Source organism: Podarcis vaucheri (genome assembly GCF_965113315.1).
Source record: "Podarcis vaucheri genome assembly, chromosome: 1".
Lineage (NCBI taxonomy): Eukaryota > Metazoa > Chordata > Lepidosauria > Squamata > Lacertidae > Podarcis > Podarcis vaucheri.
This window is the reverse complement of record NC_138759.1, coordinates 93,027,335-93,051,580: the sequence shown is the minus strand read 5'-3', so window position 1 is coordinate 93,051,580 and position 24,246 is coordinate 93,027,335.

Here is a 24,246-nt window from a genome sequence, read left to right as displayed (position 1 = left end):
TGGGTCTTCAGTTTTTGAAATATATTGTAGTCTAACTGTTCAACCTCCTGCCAACCTAGCAGTTCGAAAGCACATGAAAGTGCAAGTAGATAAATAGGTACCGCTCCGGCGGGAAGGTAAACGGCGTTTCCCTGTGCTGCTCTGGTTCGCCAGAAGCGGCTTAGTCATGCTGGCCACATGACCCAGAAGTTGTACGCCGGCTCCCTCGGCCAGTAAAGCGAGATGAGCGCCACAACCCCAGAGTCGGCCACGGCTGGACCTAATGGTCAGGGGTCCCTTTACTTTTACCTTTACCTGTTCAACAGATGCATGGTCTGCTAGTGCGAGACCCTGTTTCACATCCCTGTAATCTAGGGATGGGAAATCTGTGGCCCTCCAGATGTTTTTGGGCTACAATTCTGTCATCCCTGACTACTGACCATGCTGGCTGGGTCTACATGCAGATGGAGTCCAACAACATCTGGATGGTCACAGGTCCTCAGTCCTTAATTTAACTCCATTAGTAACTCACACTGGCTAACAAACATACATACTGGGGAGTTTGAACTTTCCAACTATGGGGCATGTCTTCCTAAAGAAGGACAAGCGCTGGCCAAGCTGGTTTAGAATCCTTTCCAATCCCTTACAAACCAATGAATATGCATGCTTTTTTGTTTTTAAGAACAGCTTATTAAGACTTTTCATATCAACAAAAAACAAGCAAACAAACAAACAAACAAACAAACACACACACACACACTATAAACTCGGAGCATATACACATATACATTTGGTTACAGCAGACATAAGAGCTAAACAAGCAGACATCAGAAAATCTCCCACAAATATACAATCTGTAACACTCAAACAAATAAATACTGTGTAAAGCCATCAGGGAACCATCACAGAAATAATCAGCTAGCCAAGCAATAAAAAGACGACAGAATTAACTCAGTCAGCCTATTATAATATCACTCCATAAAGCCGCATCAGTTGATGGAGGAAGCCAATCATGCTCTTTGACTGAATTATATTTAATAAAACAACACAATTTCACATAAAACATATTTTTCTTCTCCTTGGATTCTTCCTTTCTCTCAGTTGAAAAGTAAGTTTTCCCATAAGGCCACCAATCAAATCTGAGAATACCACTCCTTCACCAAATTAACTGTTACTAATTCCCAGTTGGATGCTACCACCAAATGGGCCATATTTTTTTTTAAGGAAGCTGATGAACTCTTATAAAGCATCTATTTGCCTCCATCATCCAAAATGGGCAACAGTGCCATAAGTGTATATGTTGTCAACAGCTGCCCTGTAATTAATTGGAGCTCCCGAAAAAACTTCTACCAAAACTTCTCAGTCATTGGGTAGGTCCATTACATGTGGTAAAATGTACTATCTAGACCTCCACACACCCTCCAACAATTTGGGCTGGTAGTGTGAGTTATCTTGACCAAAGAGTGTTGGTCAACATTCTTTGACAAAGACATCATACTGGAAATGTATATATATATAAAATTCTGCCTGGATCTAGGAATATGCTAAGCAAATCAGTCTCATAAGCTTAAGCTAAGAAAGAGTATTCTCTATAAGATCGAATATCAATATACGTATCAAGACTTTGAGATTAGACCACTGAAGAAGCCCAGAAAACTATCTTGGGAGTGTGCTACCTGCAAGCCCCAGTAAAAGGGCCCCATTGGGGACGAACAGCGGCCTCTTGATTACTTGGACTGCCAGGGCAAAACAGGTGCAAAACGCCAGCATCCTGTCGTCTACAACTTCATTAACATCTATCTACAACTCCACTAGCATCTCTCGGTATTGTGAATAACACCGCACTTACCTTTTGTTGGTATCTCCATGAACTTATCTAAAAGACTGAGTTAAGCATTTGAAAAATCTATTGAAACCAGACATTATAAGTTCATCTTAGGTTGGGTAGTTCGCAAGTCTCTGTGGCTTTGTTTAATGCTTTGTATTTTTCTCAGAAGTTTGATAAAGAGTGTATAACTTATTGTTCTGTGTATATTACTCGCCAACGTATTGCATGAGTCGCACTGGATCTATGAATATGCCTAGTGATTGGGTCTAGTGATTTTTTTAAATCCTCTCTCATAATGCTAGACTCCATTGTCCTCCAATGAAGCTGAATGGTGAGACATTCAGAACAAACGAAATGCAGTACTTCTTCACACAGCAATAGTTAAAACTATGGAAATAACCACTGGAAATGGAGCGATAGCTGCCAACTCTAAAGTGGATTTAAAGGGGGATGACAGAAACTCATGGAGGCCTATCAGTGACTACTAGCCAGGATGGCTATGTTCTACCTCTAGTGTTGGAAGGCAGTGTGCATATCAATAATGCCAGCTGCTGGGGATCACAAGTGAGGAGAGAGTGCTTGTACTCTGGCCTTGTTTGTGGGCTTCTCATTGGCATCTGGATCACTGGACTAGGTGGGCCTTTGATCTGATCCAGCTGGGCTCTTCTTTTACTCTTATGACAAAACGCAGATAAACAAAGGCCCCCAAAAGTGGTAAATGGGACCATTTGTACCTCCACTTGCTCCATTGACTGAGGACACAGTTCTGGGGATAAATGAAGCATTTCCATATTGTGCAATGGCATATTTGCTTCCAGGGGAACATTGTTCCCGCCTCTCCTTTTTCTTAAAATTTGTATTTTCATAGGACTGGAAAGGAAATAAAACAGCAGCTGAATTCTCTGGCCATAAGTTTGTGTTTGTATGTGTGTGTTACACGCTCTCTCACACACACACATTTAGACACTAAACATGACCAGAGGGGGCCATTGACAGACTAGAGACATCATTTCCAGTGTATTTAAAATAAAATTGTAAATTGTAAATGAAGTATTTATCGGATTGCAAACAAAACAAGGGAGAAAATAAAAGTATATACAACCATTATGCCATTATTCCATGGCTCAAGCAATTACCAAATATTTTAGAAGGCTAAAATGAAGAAAATAAAAAAACCAACCACTTACATAGTCCCTGCCATATAGTGTTTAATTTAACCAACAAATTAAAACTGCTTTTGTCTTACCTGTAGTGTTAATGGTTTCCCACATTCACTCAAGTTCCAAAATGCTGGGAAACTGCAGCTGTTAAGTTCCCACCCCTCACAACAGATGTACTGTTTGGGCAATATGGATGTGGTATAGTATCCCATACCGAGGTTAGTTTCAGCTTTACCACTTACTTGGAGCTGGATGGCTGTCAGTGGCGGAATGCTGGTCCTAAGCCCCAGAGCTGCCTGTTCATTTGGGCAGACCCTCATGAAACCAAAGCTGTCACATAAATGAAGCTCCCATTCCACATTACAAATACTCAACCGGCAACCAATACTGTCCATGCGGAATGCTAGAGTCGGAAGGGATGCGTGTACATTCACAGCCAAGAACAATATCTGAGCACGGTTGTTTCCTCTTTATGTTTACTTCATTCCGATGGGGCTTGTTTCTATTTTATTTATTTTTTCATGCATGCACATCCCACCCTTCTGTGTAGGAAAAAGCAGGGAGCCTGTTTAACTCAGACCTTTTGGGTTGGTTTTTTTTTTAATGAGTAGTTTCTTTAGCCTTCTCCTCTGCCAGGGTGGCAGCTGTGGGCACACATGTTCCTGCAGAGACCTTCCTTGGTACCCAAAGGAACCCCTCACCCCAAAATAAATTACGGTAGGTTTGAAAGAAGCATTAGCTCATATCCCTTAGAATAGGATGTGGTTTGTGCCTGATTGAGGAAGGGTGTTATACTTCCATTTGAGCAATGGGGCTTTTCTCCTTCTTCTCTGTGCCCCCCCCACCTCAAAATTGGTTTGGGGACAGTCAGAAGAACGCCAGTGGGGAGAAGAGGGGGAACCATTCCATCTAGCAAGCCCAAATGCTTGCGCTGGCTGAACAACCAGAAGTGTGTGATATTGAATGCCTTCCCTCATACTGGGGATGATGCATGGTGTACAGAAGGAATGTGGCCTTGGGCGGGAAAGTTTGATATCTATCTGTGTAATTTAAATATTGGAGAGAGAGAGAAAACAACATTTACCTTTGGTAGACTAATCTAAACATACTTTGCTACTGTAGTTGGAATATGACCGAGATAAGGAAGCTGTTAAGAGAACAAATATACCCCACCCTTTTGGGTAGACTTAAAGCAGGCTTGTCACAGGGATATTGGCATAGGAGGATCAGACAGAATGATGGAGCAGGCATACATACTGTGATATTCTGAAGAAAAATCTATTTTGCTACAAGTACAGTTTCTGCTGGTGGTGGGGAGCCTTTCACAAACCTTTTCTTAACCCCCCCCCCAATAATTCAATATAATAATAATTTTACATAATTTTCAAAATGTCCCTGCTGGGGTGTGTGTGTGTGTGTGTAGAAGCTTATCTGACTTGGGAACCATATTTAGTCTTACCCACCTCTTAATTTTTTTAACCATATATTTGTATGGTGATAGTGTGGCTATTGTGAACCGCAATAGACTGCAAAAGGGTAATTGTAGAGTGGAAAAGGGCAGAAAAGGTCAACTCAAATTATCAGGAGGTTGGAGCAACTCCCCTGTGACGAAAGGCTGCAACGTTCGGGAACACATGACTGAGGTGAATGAAATGGATAAAGTAAATTGAGGATTTTTTTTAAAAAAAAATCTCTCTCCCATAGTATTAGAATCCCAAATCATCCCATAAAGCTGAATGGTGACAGATTCAGCAAAGACAAGAGGAAGTACTTATTCACACAGAGTTTACTTAAACTGTCAAATTCATTCCCAAAAGATGTAATGGTTGTGGCCATCTTGGATGGTTTTAAAATGGAATTAGACAACTTCATGGAGGATCTAGCTATCCATGGCTACTAGTCACAATGGCTGTATAGTAGCTCCAGAATTGGCAGGAGACCTCCAAATGCCAGATACTAGAGAATAAAAGTGGGAGAGGGCTATTGTGCTCAGGTCCCTCCTGTGAACTTCCCAGAGGACTCTGGTTGGCTTTGGTCTGATCCTGCAGGGCTCTACTTCTGCTCTTTTGGGTCCAGACACACCAGCTGAAGACAAAACTTTAAAGAGATGCAGAACCTGCTTTGTTATTTAGTTATGCAATGTTTAACTGAGGGCATATATTACCCTTTATGCTAATGATGCACGTTTGGGAGAGATTATTCCTGTAGGGTCTTCCATTTTCATCGCCACCACCATTATCACAATCACCATCATTTTATTTGTATGATGCCTTTCCATAGTTAAAACCATGGTCAACATGTGCCATACTTCTCTGAGGGCCAGCAATGCTTGGAAATGCCCCAAACAATTCTGTGTGCGTCATGTGAATCCAGTCCTAGAGACAAGGCAATCATGGCATAAGTCAGCCTTTAGCCAGTATATTTTTGCATATTCAATTCAAGCAGTACTCTGAAACTCAGCATCCTCTACACCAATAACAAACTCGGTTCTCTGAGTGTAGATCATTGTGTACCCCAAATGGCACCATCCACTCACAAAAGGAATGCATTTGCAAGATATAGGGAATCCCTAGGTTTGCAAAAATACCAGAAGTTGAAGTAAAGGGATGGGGTAGACTAAAAGGGGAGGCCCCAAACAGTCAAAGGACAGTGATCATGGGATACTGGCTGGTGGTTGGAGCAGGGGGATGGGAACCAGGGATCAGGGGTAATGGGATAGAATGCCCTGGAGAGGGTGTGAACAGGAGCACTCCACACTGCAACATCGTGTTGCAGGTTCCAGTTGTATGAAATGATCTTTGTATACAATTCTTCACTTTCCTTGCATACTGATCCAAAGATTCTAACAGCCTAATTTGTTATGTGGGGGGTGGGAGGTGGGAATGCCTTTCCTGACTGCTGTTGTAAAACAATTGGAATTCAGAAACTCTTGCTGATTTATTGCAGGATGTCTAGTGATCGTCTAGTGAACCCAGTCTATCTTCTATCCAACTCTGCTTTAGAGTGTTTCTTTCACAGACGTTCCTTACAACAACTCTTAAAGGAAAAATATTGTTATCTCATGATCATCATCATTATCATCTATCTATCTATCTATCTATCTATCTATCTATCTATCTATCTATCATCTATCTATCTATCTATCTATCTATCTATCTATTTATTATACTGGAGGTAGAAGAGAATGAGAATGAGAATGCCATCATTCCTACACCCACTTTCTAGGAGATGGAGTAAGCCCTATTGAACCCAGTGGTTCAACATCTATAGCCCAGTTGTTACATCTGAACAGACATGTAAATAATTGCAATGTTATAATAATAATAATTTTATTATTTACACCCTGCCCATCTGGTTGTTAGTAGCATGCCTAAGACAACTTATAGAATTCACAATAGAAGATATGAACCAGACCTTCCTGGCTCTTAGCCATTGCATTACACTAGCTCTCACTGAGGAACTGCTGTGCTTACAGAAGAAGCTGCCTTCAGCCCAATACTCCATCTCCCAGTTCTCCTTGAAGCAACAAGGATCAATGCCCAGTAAACACGAGGAAGCCCCTTGTCACCTACTTATTTTTGCCCTTAACGCACCTCTGCCAATCAGAGTTCCACTTGTCTCTGCCAAGGAGACAAATAATGTTTGCAATCATGCCTAATATATTTCAGATTGGTTATATTGTTTATAGATTGCTTCTGTCACAACATGGGAATTCTCTGGTGTGCTGGAGGATTTACGCATCTTTGCTGTTCATGAGCGTTTGTTCTTATTTGTTGCTCCCTGCAAGAATATATCTCTCTCTTGGCCCCAATACACAGTGGAACATGGCTAGGTCATTATTCCTTGAATTGTTAGGCAGTAAAGAAGCCATTTCTCACCAACTTGTGATACAGAAGGCTGGGATTGTGGTGTCAGGTCATTTCTGGAGTTCCTTTTATGATAACCCATTTTTCCATCAGCAAATGACATTTTGGGTTATTGTCAGGAAGGAGAAGCTGTAATGTGTTGGCTGTGCATGTCTAATATTTCTCTCTTGGTTTTGTTCTTATTCCATTGTCTTGAGTTTTAATAGATGCTCCTGTGGGTACCTAAATATTTTTGATGACAGTTCAAGTGCCTGCTTGTTGCTTTCAAACTAGTGCTGCTTTACAGAAAACTTTCATTTCCTGCCAGAGTTTTGTCCAATATTCCTTTTATGAAGCACTACCCTAAGGGATTCATGTTTGGCTGTCCCTTGCCTGTCCTGTTTTTGCTCAATTTTGTGTCTATGTATGTGGCTGAACTCACCTTTGAAACCCCTTCCCGCTGCTGGTTATTTATTAAAGCATTATTGTAATCTTCCAATCATTGTTGATGTGGCAAGAGTGGTGCTTTGTAATGTGAATCAGTGTTCTGCCAACAGAAGACTTCCCAAGCTGATTGAAGCATGAGCTGATTTAAGTTTCACGTGTGAAAACATCCTTAGACTGCTGTTCCCAAATAAACCTCAACCACAGCTGCCAGTCTAACCTAAATTTCAATTATGTAAAACAGAATTGTATGTCATGGCCCTTTGTGTTTTTCTTTTTCCTATAATTATGTTACATAAATGCATTTCATGAATTTTTGGAAGCCAACTTAAAAAACACACACCCTCACATACTATAATTTCGCCCACTCATTCGCTATGTCAACTTAAGAATAACTAAACTCTGTATCCAAGAAAGCCAAATCCTCACTTTTCTCACATCCATATCATATGTTTAAAGCATATTTAAAGTGCATGGCTTCCCTCAAAGAATCCTGGGAACTGTAGTTTGTTAAGAGTGCTTGGAATTGTAGACTTCTGAAAGGTAAACTACAGTTACCATGGTTCTTTTTTAATTTAAAGCACATGTATGGTGTGGATGTCACCCTAGAAAACATAAAAACAACTGCAGATGCATATTTTCAGTGCTATGTTCCGTGTGTCAGCGTTTAATCCTCTTAAATGAGGCCCCCTTCAGACATGCCCATATGGCATAGAGACCGTTACCATGTGACAAGGTCCCCATCCTGTGGGAATGAATACCTCAGCCGATGTGATTACATTATTCACTCTAGGGTTATTATTCTTAAAAGTTGCATTTTGAATTCCTTCCTTCCTATAAGAACCATTATAACTGATAAGGGAAATGGCACGCTGGCTGAACTGCTATGCTTTACCGTGTGTGTGTGTGTGTGTGTGTGTGTTCCATGTGACTCTCCCTTAAGTGAAAGTGAAACTGGGAGAAATAAGTGTTCCCCTGATTACTGCTGTCTATTCTTCCATCCTGTTCCTTTGTGGTCTCCTTTGTGTCTATTTTGGGACCTTTCCTTCATAAAGTTTGTACTTTTGTGATATATCTATGTTTGTGTGTATACACACACACACACACACACACACAATTTTTAAAAAATATATATATATACCAGCCTTTGAGAACACTTTCCAGGATGGTTCACAACTGTGCAACGCATAAAAAACTGAGAGTTTCCCAATTCTGACACAAGAGCTGCTCTCCATTCAGCTGAGGGTGTTGGTCTGTTACGTTACATCTTCTGTCCCGAAAGAATTTGTTACAGCCTCCATAGCATATTAATAGCAACGGAGATCAATTAAGCTGTAAAGAGATTCTAATTAGCCTCCTTGCAAACTGTTAAATTCATTACCCGGCCATCAAAAGACGAGAGGAATTCTATCCTGTCATGGGAGTGATGATAAATCACTGTCAATTAACCCACAAAGCTATAAGGGACATGACTTTAGCGAGGGAAAGCCTGTGGATGCCACACTTGGGAAACATATGATTCCCTCTGCAGAATGGAATGACTCCTACAGGCCAGAGCAGCAAACAAATGATCCAAGTTATTGCTCTCATTTGCTTAGTTTGCTACATGGCCAAATACCACTAGTAGTATATTCTGAAACATACTCTGACTGCTACAATGTGGTCCTATGTGTAAAACAAATGTTGGAACTATTCCATGACCACTGGTGAAACATAAATATGTTGTTGTTGTTGTTGTTGTTGTTGTTGTTGTTGTTGTTGTTGTTGTGATTATTATTTCATTTATACCACAACTTCTTACAAAATGTACACAAGACTTACATAAAATATGCATGATAAAACATGATCAGATCCAGGCACTCTTGGAGGAAATTGGTTTTCTAGATCCATTTCAATCAGGGTTTAGGGACAGAAGCTGTTTTGGGCCCCTTATATGATGACCTCTGTTGCGAGAGAGAAACAGGGGAAATGTGTCCCTGTTAATTCTCCTCAACCTCTCAGCACCTTTCGATACCATCAACTGTGGCATCCTTCAGGAGCAGCAGGAGAGGAACATCAAGGAATAATAATAAAAAAACCTTTGGCAATCTCACCCACCATTGCACCCATTGTGTTTTGACTTTACACCATTTTGGCTTTATGCACTATCTCCAAAATGTAACTCCAGCATATATATATTTCAGTGTATGTATATATTTCAGTATTTCCTAGGTAAATGGAGGGGTGTGTGTGTGTGTGTGTGTGTGTGTGTGTGAGAGAGAGAGAGAGAGAGAGAGAGAGAGAGAGAGAGAGAGAAGGATGAATACTGACATAAATGCAGTGATGCTTAGTTCTCAATTAACTTGAGCCTGGGAATTTGATTTACTTGGATTAAAATGTTGTTTGCTAAGCCACTCCACTTTTGTTTTTACTTTCTTACCTTTACACTTGTGAAATGGTTGTATTAATTGGACGTTTCAGAGTCTAATAGTCAAGGTACTATGATAATCTGCCACCTAGTGGAGAAGACAAAATATTCCAAAAGTGTACTGTATTTTGAAAAATAAATGAAATGTTGTTTGCAGAAAACATAAGTGTTACAGCAATAAACAAACAACATGCATCTTTCCCTGTGTCAAAAGAAAAGTATGACTTCAGAGGCAGCAATTAGCACATGAAGATATTCTTGTAAGTTTCATTGATATGGACATCTCAGATTGAAGGCCTGAGCATGAAGTTGGTCACTCAGAAAGGATGAAAGAGGACACAGATTTTCACAAAATCATCTTATATGTATTGATGCAAAATTATAAATTACTATAATTAAATAGAAATCCAATACATCTTTCCAAGACTGACCAGGTGACCTCAGTCTGTTGATGGACAACTTCACTGCCCCTCCTGTGTCATCCCATAGTTCTTTATCTTTAAACCAAACCTGGACTGGACAGTTCTTTAAGGAAAGGATTGCCCGCTGTCTGGCAGCCCTTCAAAGAAAGAGCTGTCCTCAGTAGAGCAGGACTTGTGGCCACCCTCAATCTATGTATCAATGTGTGTTGACCACTTGTGAGATTTGCTGGAGTCAATCAGAAGCCAGGTTAACAGTGGACCATTCTGAGCATCCTGATCTGGACCTTCCCCTAGGATGTACCTTTACAGCTACATGTATCTGTTAGAGAAAGAAATGTTGTCTAGGAAGGATGCAAAAGCTAAAAACTCTGACTGCTTACCTATCTGGAGGGCTGACAAGATTGAGTCCTCCCCCATTCCATTCACAAAAGCTAACTGGGCTGCCAGTTTAATTCTCTGCCAGCACTGGTAATGGGATCTGTTTCTCCACTGCACCTGAAAACTAGCTTATGGGACATGGGGCACACAGCGGGATGGAGCATAAACTCAGTGTGGTTCACATTTTACTATAAACCCACCAAAACCGAACTTCCTGAATAGGCAAAATGAAATGCAGTTCTCTGTCCCACTTTTCTGAAATCTGCAATGCAGTCTTCCAACCAAATAATGTGTGTGAAAATGCACTTGTTAGGGGCAATGTGCATAAGAACCCACATACTAGTGAAGGAACACACAACAAATGTATTAGGGGGGGGGGAAATACATGCCCAAAATGTACAGGTTAGGCATATACAGATTAATATTAATCTAGAAGGCTGACAAATTTTCACAATAACTTAATTCTCCACCCCACCCCCAAAAATGATTTAGAAATGTGTAGAACTGAACTTATGATAGGAAAATGAGAAACCAAGAGAAATAAAAACCGATAGATTCTTCCATCCCTGCCAACATCGCTCCCTGCCTTATGTAAATCTGCCCCCTGAGGCAACTGCCTCAGTCTGCCTAATGATAGGACTGGTCCAGTCCATATGATCAGAAGCTTTACCAGAAAGTTAATGAGTCGTCTGCTCTGATCCAAGGTGAATCTCGACAGCAGCACTACCACCATGCAAATAAATGGTAAAAGCTTAAGAAATGCATGTTTGGGTTACATGTGGGTTCTGGGTCTGAAAAGATTGGAGGCTTAGAGACAGGTAGTTTGTTTTTCCAAGGTTTTCCTCCCACATAATTGTTGCACTTGCTTCACTGGGCAGGACTTGGCTCCTCTCTCCACCCTTTAAATTGTGCTGGTGACCTCTGCATGCTTGGCAAAAGGGAAAGAGGGTTTCCGTTCTGGCTACTGACGGGTGGGCTTGTGCACTTGGTGCACAGGAGATGGGGGTGAGGCAAGAATGTAGCTCTGGGGTGTGTCCCGAGACAGGGACTGGGTTTGAGGGAAGGGGTTTAGGCTTGATTGTTTTGTTTTATGACATGACTGTGATTGTTTTGCAATGTGCTTCATAAATATATTGTTTGCAATACACAGGTGGGTTTGCAACACTTGGATTCCCATTAGGGTCATTAGCAGTTCAGCCAGATGTTAACAGCTCAGTTCAGTCACAGCCCAATTCTTTGAATGGATGTCATGTGCTGGGGGAATGTATTATTTATATACCTCCACCCCCCACCAGCACTCCACAGATATCCAATGTTGCTTTTGTCCAGATGCAGCAGTTCTTCCCCGGCTTGTGATATAGCTCATAAAACTCAGAACATGAAAAGTGGGCTTGGAATTTACTGCATCTGGCGAGTCAGATCCACACATTGCCAATTTATACAATTTCATTTCCTCACTCTGCTATTCCGTGGGTAACTCTCTCTTTGCTGAATAAAGATTCTATGATTCTAAGAAATTAATGTCACCCCCCCTTTAGTTTTGCAGCTACAGCGGCAGTCATTAAAAAGAAATAAATGATTCCACTCTGCCCCCTAGTGGACCCGGTTTGGATATGGCTAATCAACTTATCATCACTCCCAATATTTTGCTGCTGTTCTGCAGAATACAAAACTATTTATTAAAGACGCACAGTGCTATTTTTCTAGGAAAAGAGGTGCCAGTAAAAGGCGAAAGATTTTTACGATCTGAAGAGAAACCAGAGTAGTGACGGAAGAATTTAAGATTGAGAAAGGAACACGACAAGGTTGCCCAATCTCTCCATTGCTTTTTATATCGGTCCTGGAGGTTTTGTTAAATATGATTAGAAGGGACCAAGTGGTAAAAGGTATACAAGCAGGAGCCGAACAGTACAAATTGAAAGCATTTGCTGACGATTTGGTATTGACTTTACAGGAGCCAGAATCTAGCACTAAAAGAGTATTAGAATTAATTCAAGAATTTGGTCAGGTAGCAGGTTTTAAGTTGAATAAGACGAAAACTAAGGTTTTAGAGAAGAATCTAACAGAGATTGAGAGAGATAAGTTTCAGAAGGAGACAGGATTGACACTGGCTAAGAAAGTGAAATATTTAGGGGTTAACATGACTGCTAAGAATGTGAACTTATTTAAGGATAACTATGGAAAATGTTGGACTGAAGTGAAAAAGGATTTAGAAATATGGTCAAATTTGAAGCTATCGTTGTTAGGCCGAATTGCTGTGATAAAAATGAATGTATTGCCAAGAATGCTGTTTTTGTTTCAAACACTGCAAATTTTGGACAAAATGGACTGTTTCAAGAAGTGGTAGAGAGATATCTCTAGATTTGTCTGGCAGGGCAAGAAGCCTCATATAAAATTTAAGATATTATCAGATGCTAAAGAAAGAGGTGGATTTGCCCTGCCAGACCTTAAACTTTATTATGAATCAGCCACATTTTGTTGGCTGAGAGAATGGATGCTTCTTGAAAACACAGATGTGTTGGATTTGGAAGGTTTCAATAATGTATTTGGTTGGCATGCATATCTGTGGTATGATAAGGTTAAAGCACACAAAGCGTTCAAAAACCATATTGTAAGAAAAGCACTGTTTAATGTTTGGATAAGATATAAGGATTTGTTAGAAAATAAAACCCCAAGATGGTTGTCACCAATGGAAGCAAAGGCTCAGAAAAAACTCAATATGGAAGCCAAATGGCCGAAGTATTTGGAAATTTTGGAACAAGAGGGTGACAGATTAAAACTGCAGAGCTTTGAAAAATTAAAAAACAGAGTACGAGATTGGCTCCATTATTATCAAATAATGGAGGCATATAACTTGGACAAAAATTTAGGCTTCCAGGTGGAAAAATCAAAATTGGAAACAGAATTGTTAGACCCTAAAGTTAAGAATTTGTCAAGAATGTATAACTTGCTGTTGAAATGGAATACTCAAGATGAAACGGTGAAATCTGCTATGATTAAATGGGCACAAGATGTTGGACATAATATTATGATGGCTGACTGGGAACAGTTATGGACCACTGGTATGACGTTTACGGCATGTAATGCCTTAAAAGAGAATTTAATGAAAATGATCTACAGGTGGTACATAACACCAGTCAAGCTTGCAAAAATCTATCATCTGCCCGATAACAAATGTTGGAAATGTAATGAAACGGAAGGTACATTCTTTCACCTTTGGTGGACATGCCCAAAGATTAAGGCATTCTGGGAGATGATCTATAATGAAATGAAAAAGGTATTTAAATATACCTTCCTGAAGAAACCAGAGGCCTTTCTCCTGGGCATGGTCGGCCAATTGGTGCCAAGGAAAGATAGGATTTTTTTTATGTACGCCACAACAGCAGCAAGAATACTTATCGCAAAGTATTGGAAGACACAAGATCTACCCACCAGGGAAGAATGGCAGATGAAACTGATGGACTACATGGAACTGGCGGAAATGACTGGCAGAATCCGAGACCAGGGAGAAGAGTCAGTGGAAGAAGATTGGGAAAAATTTAAAGTACTGTATATTTACAAAAACATTGCAAAATTAATGAATGTTAGAAGGATGCTGGAATGAAGCTATATGGTTTTAGCAGAAATGTAATAAAGAATTATATTTCCCATTGCTCGGTCGCTGCTCCTGCCAACCTAGCAGTTTGAAAGCACGTCAAAGTGCAAGTAGATAAATAGGTACCACTCCGGCGGAAAGGTAAATGGCGTTTCCGTGCGCTGCTCTGGTTCGCCAGATGCGGCTTAGTCATGATGGCCACATGACCAGCTGTATGCCGGCGCCGCAACCCCAGAGTCAGTCACGACTGGACCTAATGGTCAGGGGTCCCTTTACCTTTTTGGCCAAAGAGGAAAGACCATCTAGACATGTTCTGTGTCTCTTGTTTCCTGGAACTGGAATGGCTAAGGAAGACTTTGGTGCACCAGAAGCATCTCTCCTGGTTGTTGCTTCTGAGCTGTTTTCAGATTAATGATGTGCAAAGCTCCAGAGAGTCGCAGCCTGAGCCTGGGTTCTCTGATCGAACAGCGCCTTGGATGTAGAAAGGCAGGTGAGAGTCTCACAAGCACAGGTGTTTCATTCTTCCGTTCAAAGCTATGTATTGGGAGAGGGAAGCTACAGGAGGGAATAGAAGGGAAAAGGGGAGCCTTAGTGTCAGGATTTCACTACAGTCTAATGCAGGCACACAAGCATATCTCCTGGCAGAATTAGCTTGTTTTTCTCTGGCTCTCTCTTTCATGGCTCCTTGTAGATCTCTAAAGATTCAGCAGTAGCATCTCACTGTCAAGACACTCTCTCTCAGCTTTGCACTTGGGTTAAGATGAGAGTTTGTTGATGGTCCTCAGTTGGCCCTAGAGAAACCATCTGAGTTTCTTTATGTCCCCTCAGAGAATAAACTTCCAATGAGTCACCCAGCAGGGAAAAGAGAAACTGTAAATACCACAACTACCAGCCAAGAATTCCCCGGTGTTAAACCAAACTTTAAATCCAAGGTACACTTATTTGGAAATAAGTGGCATCGAATTCTGTGGGGCTTACATCTGAGTAAATGCAAACAGAACCAAGCTTCTAGTCCAATTTACCTAAGAGGCACAGAAATATTGCTCATTTTGATCCTCCATTAATTTGCTAATCCACGCGCAGAAGCCACATTTGTTTCATGTGTTGTTGCTTGGCTGCCTGGTTTTTGTTGCAGCTGTTTTTCTGGCAGCTACCTCACCGCCTGCAAAGTGATGCAACATCCTGGGTATCAGGTGGAATGAAGTATCATCGGGGAGGTGTGCCAGCCTGCTTGGAACAGTATTCAGAAGCACTCCACACTGCAACACTTTGTTGCAGATCCTACTTGCTCAGTCCAACTTCTTATTCATTCTGAAACAGAAACATGCTCTATCTCCAGCCTGGATTCCTGCATTGCGGGGGGTTTGGACTAGATGACCCTCGAGATCCCTTCCAATTCTTCATGATTCTATCTCAGTGCAGAATGCGAATTGCAGCAGAGAAGCATTCCTGACTCTGCAAAACCAGTTTGACCCAAGAAAGTCCCTTGCTCTCCCAAGCAAAACCTCTGACCTCCCTTAGATCTAGGCACTCTGCAGTGCACATGGCTGATTTGGTCATCATTTCCAGGTGCCTGATATAAACTCCTCCTTGATATCAACGCCTATATTTCCTATTGATTTCAGAGCAAATAAAACCAGCATAACATTACACCTGACCTTTCACTGTTTACATAGATTATATAGATGTGGATTGGGAAATCAGTGCAGTGCAATGCTGTGATGTCCTTCCTAGCAGTGAATATAAAGAAGGGGGGGGGGAATGGAAATTAAATGAGCATCTTTTCTGGAAGTTCATGCCAGCTCCTGAATGTTGAAGCTATTCTCTTCTTACAGACCACAGAAACTGAAGTGGGGGAACTTTGCTCATTATTCTTTTCAAAAATCCTTGCAATGACCATGAGGTGGCACTAAAGTATAGCTATAAAGGAACATGGAAACATTCCAGGAAAAGAAGCAAAATTTAAGCGTGTAGGACAGGTATAGGGAAGCTAAGGATGTTTTTGGACCACAACTCCCATTGTTCCTGAACACGGACTATGTCAATCAGAGCTGATGGGAATTGAAGTTCAGCAACATCTGGAGGGCCACAACTTCCCCATTTTAACCGAGAAGAAGTCATCACAGTTGTCTTAAAAAGCCACACAGTGTGATTCTAAGCATGTTTATTCAGTCCCTTACCTAGATGTTATGGAAACATGAGCAGCCACTGTTCCAAATCTCTTTTCTTCTTACTTTTATGCAAGTCATACAGTGATGTAATGTCATCACTGCAAGTGCCCTTTGACACCAGTAGCTAATTACCTGAGGTAGGAACAGGGAAATACACAGTCCAGTCTCTTTTAAAGCAGTGTTTCCCAACCTTTTTTGGGCAAAGGCAAACTTGTTTCATGAAAAAAATCTCGAGGCACACCACCATTAGAAAATGTTTAAAAAATTAACTCTGTGCCTATATTGACTATATATAAAGTGTGTGTGTATATATATATATATATATATATATATATATATATATATATATATTTATATATATATAAAGACTACGGATTTGTGTCACTGCCCATTTCCATGAAAGATTTATTCATGCATTTTGCACAAAGCCACAATCCCACATGCAACTTTTAAAAAGGATGGGAAACACTGGGCTATGCAGCTGAGGGTGCACCGCTTATTGCCAGCAGTGCAAAATAGCTCTGCTTTGCTAATACCTGTTTAGCTGAGTAGGAAGGAGTTACAGTCCAGCAGCGTAGTCCTGTGTTATCCTAGTGTGCCGCGGAACACCGGTTGGGAAACACTGTTTTAAAGCCATATGAGCTAGGTGTTATGGGGTCCTGGGCGAGAACTCAGAGAAAGCCCAGAGGCAGAGAAAGCCCAGGGGTTCATAAAGGGAGGGAGGGAGGCAGGCAGTGGCAGTCTCGGTTTGTAAGTCCCAAACCAGGAAGGACTTTAAACATAAAGGTTAGCACCTTGAATTCATTAAAAAAAATACACTCTGTGACATAGATTGCTGTGATACAGATTGTGGCTTTTATAAGAATCTAATACAACAGTTTTATTTTGTACTCCATGATACTTATTTTGGTGAATGTGTGTGCTGGTGCTGAGATAAAATGGCAGAGTGTGCAATTTTACCTCCAGTGAAATGTATTTTCCCTTTTTGGTGATTTTCCCCCACCCCCCTTTTGCATCCTGTTGTGAAAGTATATGAAACTGCTTGCAGGGAGTTTGTTGATAATGGAGGAAATATTGAGGCAACTGGGCTGAAACTCCCTCACCCCAATCCAGATGTGCACAATTGATTAGGTGGGGCAAAATATACAGTGGTGTCTCGCAAGACGAAAATAATCTGTTCCGCGAGTCTCTTCGTCTAGCGGTTTTTTCGTCTTGCGAAGCAACCCTATTAGCGGCTTAGCGGATTAGAGCTATTAGCGGTTTAGCGGCTATTAAAGGCTTAGCGGCTAAAAGGCTATTAGCGGCTTAGCGGCTTAGAAAAAGGGGGGGTGAAAGCGAAAAAAAATGGCAAGACTCGCAAGACTTTTTCGTCTTGTGAAGCAAGCCCATAGGGAAATTCGTCTAGCGAAGCAACGCAAAAACGGAAAACCCTTTCGTCTAGCGGGTTTTTCATCTTGCGAGGCATTTGTCTTGCGGGGCACCACTGTAGCTGGAAATGTATGCATTCCAATGCACACCCAATTGAAGTAAGGCATATGGATGATCTTGTCAACTCGGTAAAAGAGCAGTGCTGGCAGGCCATGCAACTATCAGCATAACAGAACATGGCATCAGTTGGGTTGCCTGACCAATGGGAATGCGCCCTATCTCGACAGCTTTGTTCAGCCCTCAGTGGCATCACAGCCACATTTGATGGCTACACCTCATTACGATGCCTGTGTTCCCTACGATCCATGACTGGCTGGGCTCTCATCCAGTAAGCCATTTGAAGTATTTATTGGAAAATGGAAGATCTGGAAGACTGTGGCTAAAAAGTCAAAACCTGTGCAAAAGTGTAGAAAGAAAAGCTTCTTTTATTTCTTCCCATTCTCCAAGGCAACTTCTGCATGGAAGAAAACTGGTGCAGCGCTAGTTAATTTCATGGGACTATATGGTGTTCTTGTTTTCATGTTGGCTCACACGAATGTTTACAGCCCTGGGCACCCTGGCGGGGGGGTGGGACTATAAAATCAAGATGAATTATTCATTGTGATTATATTGCTACTTCAAACAGCTCACTTTCTGCTTCTGTTGGGAGTTAAAGGAAAGTGGGTTTTTTCAACCATTGGGTAAAGTGAATTCGAGTCAAGGTAGTTCCTTCCCTTGAATCCATGAAAACCATTGCCTTGAGAGTTGCCTAGTAGCTTATGGGGGCTGACACACATGCAGCCTACAGTGCAGATCTAATCAAGGCAAGCCCTGGAATGCCACTTAGTGACTGGCACCAGCCACACCACTGCAGGCCACTCTCAAGCCCTAATACACTTTCACCTGCATTTAACTCCAGCTGTACTAGAAATGGGTGGCGTTCCTTCCTGCCTCCAATGGAATTGGGTTTGGAAAACAGCTATTCTGTCAGCGGGGGGAAATGGGAAACCAGCAAAGAACTCATAGTTTATTCTAAGCCCAACTCCTTTCAAAAGGAGGCCCAACCCCAGCCAGCAGTAGATGATGGCAACAAGGGAACGGGCCTTTTCCTTGGTGGCCCCCACTTATAGAATGCTCTCCCCCAGGGAGACTCTCCTGGGACCAACACCGATATCATTTCAGAATCAGGTGAAGATATGTCTCTTATTCCAAGCTTCTGAGTGTTAATTTCCTTTGCAGTAGGCAAATGGTGGTATCTGATGGTGGGAGGCAGGGTAGAAGGATTGTTTTTATGGTTTGGTTTACCACTGTGTATAGGTTTTAAGCAGAGCTTCTTTTCTGGGGGCACACAGGGGTACGCATACCCCTAAACATTTTGTGAATCTGAACTTTTGTCAGTTTACAGTATTTATTTTTCCTGATTTGAACTATAAAATGGTGGTTTTCTTGAGTCAAAATGAAAGTATCCCTAAACATTTTTTTTATAGAAAAAAAGCACTGGTTTTAAATATTTTTGTACTGTCTATTGTATTATTATTTTGTAAGTTGTGTGAAGTGACAAACAAGCTAAGTGGATAAATGACTCTAATCCCCCTGTTCTCCCAATTACATCACTGTGACAGTGTGACCGGGACAGTGTATAAGCAGCTCACACACCTGTTTGTGAGCCCCAGCCCACAAGCCCCCTATTCATGGGCGTAGCCAAGGGGTGGGCAGGGGGGCAGCTGCCTCCATAATCAAGTAAAACAACAGAAATAACTGACTGACCAATCGCATCAGTTCTGTCCCCCCTAACAAAAGTCCTGCCCCCCAACAAAGTCCTGCCCCCCCTAACAAAAATCTTGGCTGTGCTCATGCCCCTATCCCTTGCCAGGCCATGCCCTTCTCACATACCTGGCATGGTGCCTGTTGGAACACCGCTATGGCAATGCCCCAGATGCCAGGGACTTGGGAAGTGTCATTTTCCTATATGGTTATTAGGCACCCTGAGGTCTCCAAGGAGTCTGTCAAACAGACAAAGGATTCAGTCATCCTGGGAAAGCTGCATTTCAGCCCCTGGAATGTTGTAGCAGCACCATTTAAAGTTCCAGGGAGGGAGGAATGGAAGTCTCCAGTGCCAGGTAAGTAGGCATTGCCAGCTGGAATTACAATTCTGTCATGGGGCTGTAATTCTTGCCGACAGCTGGAAGTGAACAGCAGGAGTTAGTGAAGATTGTCTTCTGAATCAGGAAATTGTGTATTTTGGCAACATCACTAACCTACCCATGATATGTACAGAGGGTGGAGTTCAGCGTCATATTGAGGCAAATGTTTCATCTGTGCAAGCATTGCAGTTTGCCAGATGGGAATAATTCCCCCTCTTCTCCACCAGCATGCAGGGAGTGAGGGTGCGTGGGGAGAGGAGAGGGAGCAAAACCCCATCACTGATGGGGCTTGTTAGGTGAATCCCACCTAGAAAATAGAACTGACATAGATGTTGCCCCCAGAGGGCTTCTAATCTAAGTATGGTGGGCAAGCAGAGGGAATGAATTATTTCACAAACCTTTTCCCTGGAAGCACCATAGTTTAACTTTGTCTGCAGTTTGAACTTTAACCTTCTCCTGACCAAGCTCTGCTCTCTCCCTTGATGTTTATGAGGAATCTAAGGAGAAGTTATTGGGTTAATTCAATGGCAACCTCATCTACGGAAGTCCAGAAGGGTTTCAAGATGTCCCAGCAGACCCCAGGAACATGGAGAAACCTGCCCACATGTCAAAGGGTCTAAAAGGCTATTGATCTTTCAAGAGAAGGAAGTCTCCTTACTTGCATAGTAGGGTCTAATGTGATGTGGAGATACAATCTAGGCCTCACCATGCATGGATGCTCCACTTGGAGTCCAAGCCAGACCGTTGAATTAGTTCCAGATTCTGCATACGTTTCTACACAGCAGAATTGGCTTTTCCTCAAGGTCTGCTAAAAATGTGTCTAGTGGATGTTTTACCCATCTTTTTTCTTTTCTTTTTTTTTAAAAAAAGGTTACCAGGGGTTGCTTTCAGTATCCTTAACTGCTCATGTTCATTCAAAAATAAATGTGTGCAAATATGAATGCAATGCATTTAATTTGTTTGCGCTTTCATGGGTTGAATTCATTCACCTTTTGGTTGGATTGCATTGGTGTGCTAAAATCTTATTTCAGCCCATAGCCATGCATGCAGACAAATGGTGTGCCATGGATTGAATAAGCTTTTCCAGGGGGGGGAAAAACCCCTAGAAGATAATTATGAAGCTTAGTGAAGAGGTAACTAATCATACAGGCTGGCTGCAAATAGTGGCAGAAACAAAAACAGGAATAAATGTTAATGAGAAAGGTGAAGTGGGAGGGCAGGGCGTGCACAAGATTAGAATGGCAGTGTTGCCCTATCCTTTGAATTTGGGTCAAGGGTGCTCCATTTTAAAACTTGCACATGAAAGAGCACTCACAGAAGCTCTTTCGCCATGTAGTCCAGTGTGCACTGAGAGTATGTGTGGAAGACATTTAAGTTTGCTCAGGCTACGGGTATGCTCATACTTCCCAATGACCTATTGCATAGTAGGAAGTACATTAGAAAGGTTGTTTGGGCTCAACCCCAGAACCAAACCCTGCACCATCACAGGTGTTATCACGGAAGCGGGAAGGGTGGTGAGGTGGAGCTTGAAGGACAACAAAGCTATTTACATTTGCAAGGCATTCCTTGCAAGAACAGCAGGCTGTTTTTGCTGTTCAAAATGGTATCTCTCTCTCTCTCTCTCTCTCTCTCTCTCTCTCTCTCTCTCTCTCTCTTTTAGTTGAGTTTCTGAGATCAGAAGTGAAAGAACCAGATCTTTCTCTCCCTCTTGCAAATACCTCACCTGAGCTTTGTAACTTAATAGGGAAGAAAAGGAAGTCACACAGCTTTGAAGGTGAGAACAGAATGGCCTGCAGGAACTTTTGTTTTTAGCAATGACTAGCCTAACACAAGTAGAGCGAAACGTGTAAAGAATTAGGAGTTACCCAGCAACTTTAGGAGCTAGGAGAAGTGTGAGATGATTTTTTTTTAAAGGTTTGCAAGTACATTAGGAACTCTGTGATTTGCATGGCTATTTCAAAGTTTTGGGGGCATCAGCAGCAAATGAGCCGGTAGGGAACATGCCAAAAAGGATACTAAATATGCAGAGAGAAAGTCATGGTATGCAGGCCATTTGCCTAGAATCTACCCAAGCATCATGTTGCCCCCAATTTTACTTCCTTCCAGTTAACTGATTTGTAAACACACCAGTGATAATACTATTATTATTATTATTATTATTATTATTATTATTATTACATTTTTACTGTGTGGAAGAAAGAATCATAGAATCATAGAATCATAGAATTGTAGAGTTGGAAGGGACTTTGAGAATCATCAAGGCAGGAATAGGCAGCTGTCCCATATGGGGATCAAACCCACAACCTTGATGTTATCAGCACCACACTCTAACCAACTAAGGTATCCAGATGCTGTTGAACTTGAATACCAATTAGCCCCTTCCAGTATCAGGATGATGGGAGATTTGTTGTTGTTTAGTCGTTTAGTCGTGTCTGACTCTTCGTGACCCCATGGACCAGAGCACGCCAGGCACTCATGTCTTCCACTGCCTCCCGCAGTTTGGTCAAACTCATGTTGGTAGCTTCAAGAACACTGTCCAACCATCTCGTCCTCTGTCGTCCCCTTCTCCTTGTGCCCTCAAATCTTTCCCAAGGAGTCTCTCTTCTCATGAGGTGGCCAAAGTATTGGAGCCTCAGCTTCAGGTTCTGTCCTTCCAGTGAGCACTCAGGCTTGATTTCCTTAAGAATGGATAGGTTTGATCTTCTTGCAGTCTACGGGACTCTCAAGAGTCTCCTCCAGTACCATAATTCAAAAGCGTCAATTGTTCGGCAATCAGCCTTTGTCCATGGAGTTTTCTTGGCAGGGATACTGAAGTGGCTTGCCAGTTCCTGCTCCAGGTGGATCATGCTTAGTCAAAGCTCTCCACTATGACCTGTCCATCTTGGGTGGCCCTGCATGGCATAGCTCATAGTTTCTCTGAGCTATTCAAGCCCCTTCACCACGGCAAGGCAGCGATCCATGAAGTAGATGATGGGAGATATAGTTCAACAGTTTCTGGAGGGTGCTACATTGGCTACCCTGGTTTAGTCAGTTGTCCACCCTGTCCACCCTTCATCTGTGGACATCCTTGCCCTTTCATAGGTCCTGAATATTCTGGGCATCATAGCAGAGCTATGAGAGGTGCACTTTTTATTTTATTTTTTAAAAAAGCTTCTTTTATTTTTGCAGCTGCTCCACAGACTGCCAAAATGAATACCATTTCCCAGCCTGGCTCCTGACCCTCGGATTCTCTCAAGACTCCCTCTGTCTACAAAAACTGTAGATATTCACAACCACCGCACACACATGCACACAGAGAGACAGACACTCACTCGTCTCAGTGTTTCATGGAACGTAACACAAGAGTTTATGACGCCCAATGGTAACAACAGGAGAGGGTTATTAAGGAAGTTATGAGGAAGTGAAATGAGTGCTCCTAAGAGAAATTTCAAGCAGCAGATGGACAGAATAGCACAGCACTCAGTTACTCCCCAAGGAAGAACCTTAGTTCAAGCAAGCAGAGGCTGAAAGACACACAAATGTAAGCCCTTGGTATTTCTGAAGCTGCTGGTAGATCAGTTTTGTCAGACCCTGGGGACTCCATGAATATATTCCTTCAGTATTATTGAAAGCCTGTGTTGTTTTAATATAAAGAAGTGCACGTGTTTCATACATATTTTTACATCCAGAAAGGTTATACAGTGGTACCTCTGGTTAAGAACTTAATTCGTTCCGGAGGTCCGTTCTTAACCTGAAACTGTTCTTAACCTGAGGTACCAATTTAGCTAATGGAGCTTCCCGCTGTTGCCGCGGGCCGCGGCACGATTTCTGTTCTCATCATGAAGTATAGTTCTTAACCCGAGGTACTACTTCCGGGTTAGCGGAATCTGTAACCTGAAGCGCTTGTAACCTGAAGCGTTTGTAACCCGAGGTGCGACTGTATTAACACTTGACTCTGAGTACAAAGATTCTGCAACCATGTCAAGCCTCCATCAGACGGGTACCCTGCTCAGCTATTTGGACTTTCTTTAAACTCCACAAAATTAACTGTCCCAATGTTTCCACGGTGTGCAATAGCTGCTTGTCCCAAGGATGTAGGCAGTGGCAGAGAAGGTGGAACTTGAGGCACATATTTCCCCCCTCTTTAACACAGCATTGTTGAATGTAAACACAAAATATTAATGAAACAGAAGTGCAAAACATGGAGGAAAGGAACTGAGTATCATGTAAGATTGATCTTGGGCTACCTGATTAAGGTTGCCAACAATTTTAAGGTTCTTCAGCTGATGTTTGTGCAACCATTTACTGTTGAAGTTAACTTTTTAACTGCTCCGGTTCTAACTGATTGATACATTACATAGCAGGCCTATGCATGTTTACTCAGATGTATATCCTACTGAGTTCAATAGGCTTAAAGGTAAAGGGACCCCTGACCATTAGGTCCAGTGGTGACCGACTCTAGGGTTGCGGCGCTCATCTCGCTTTAT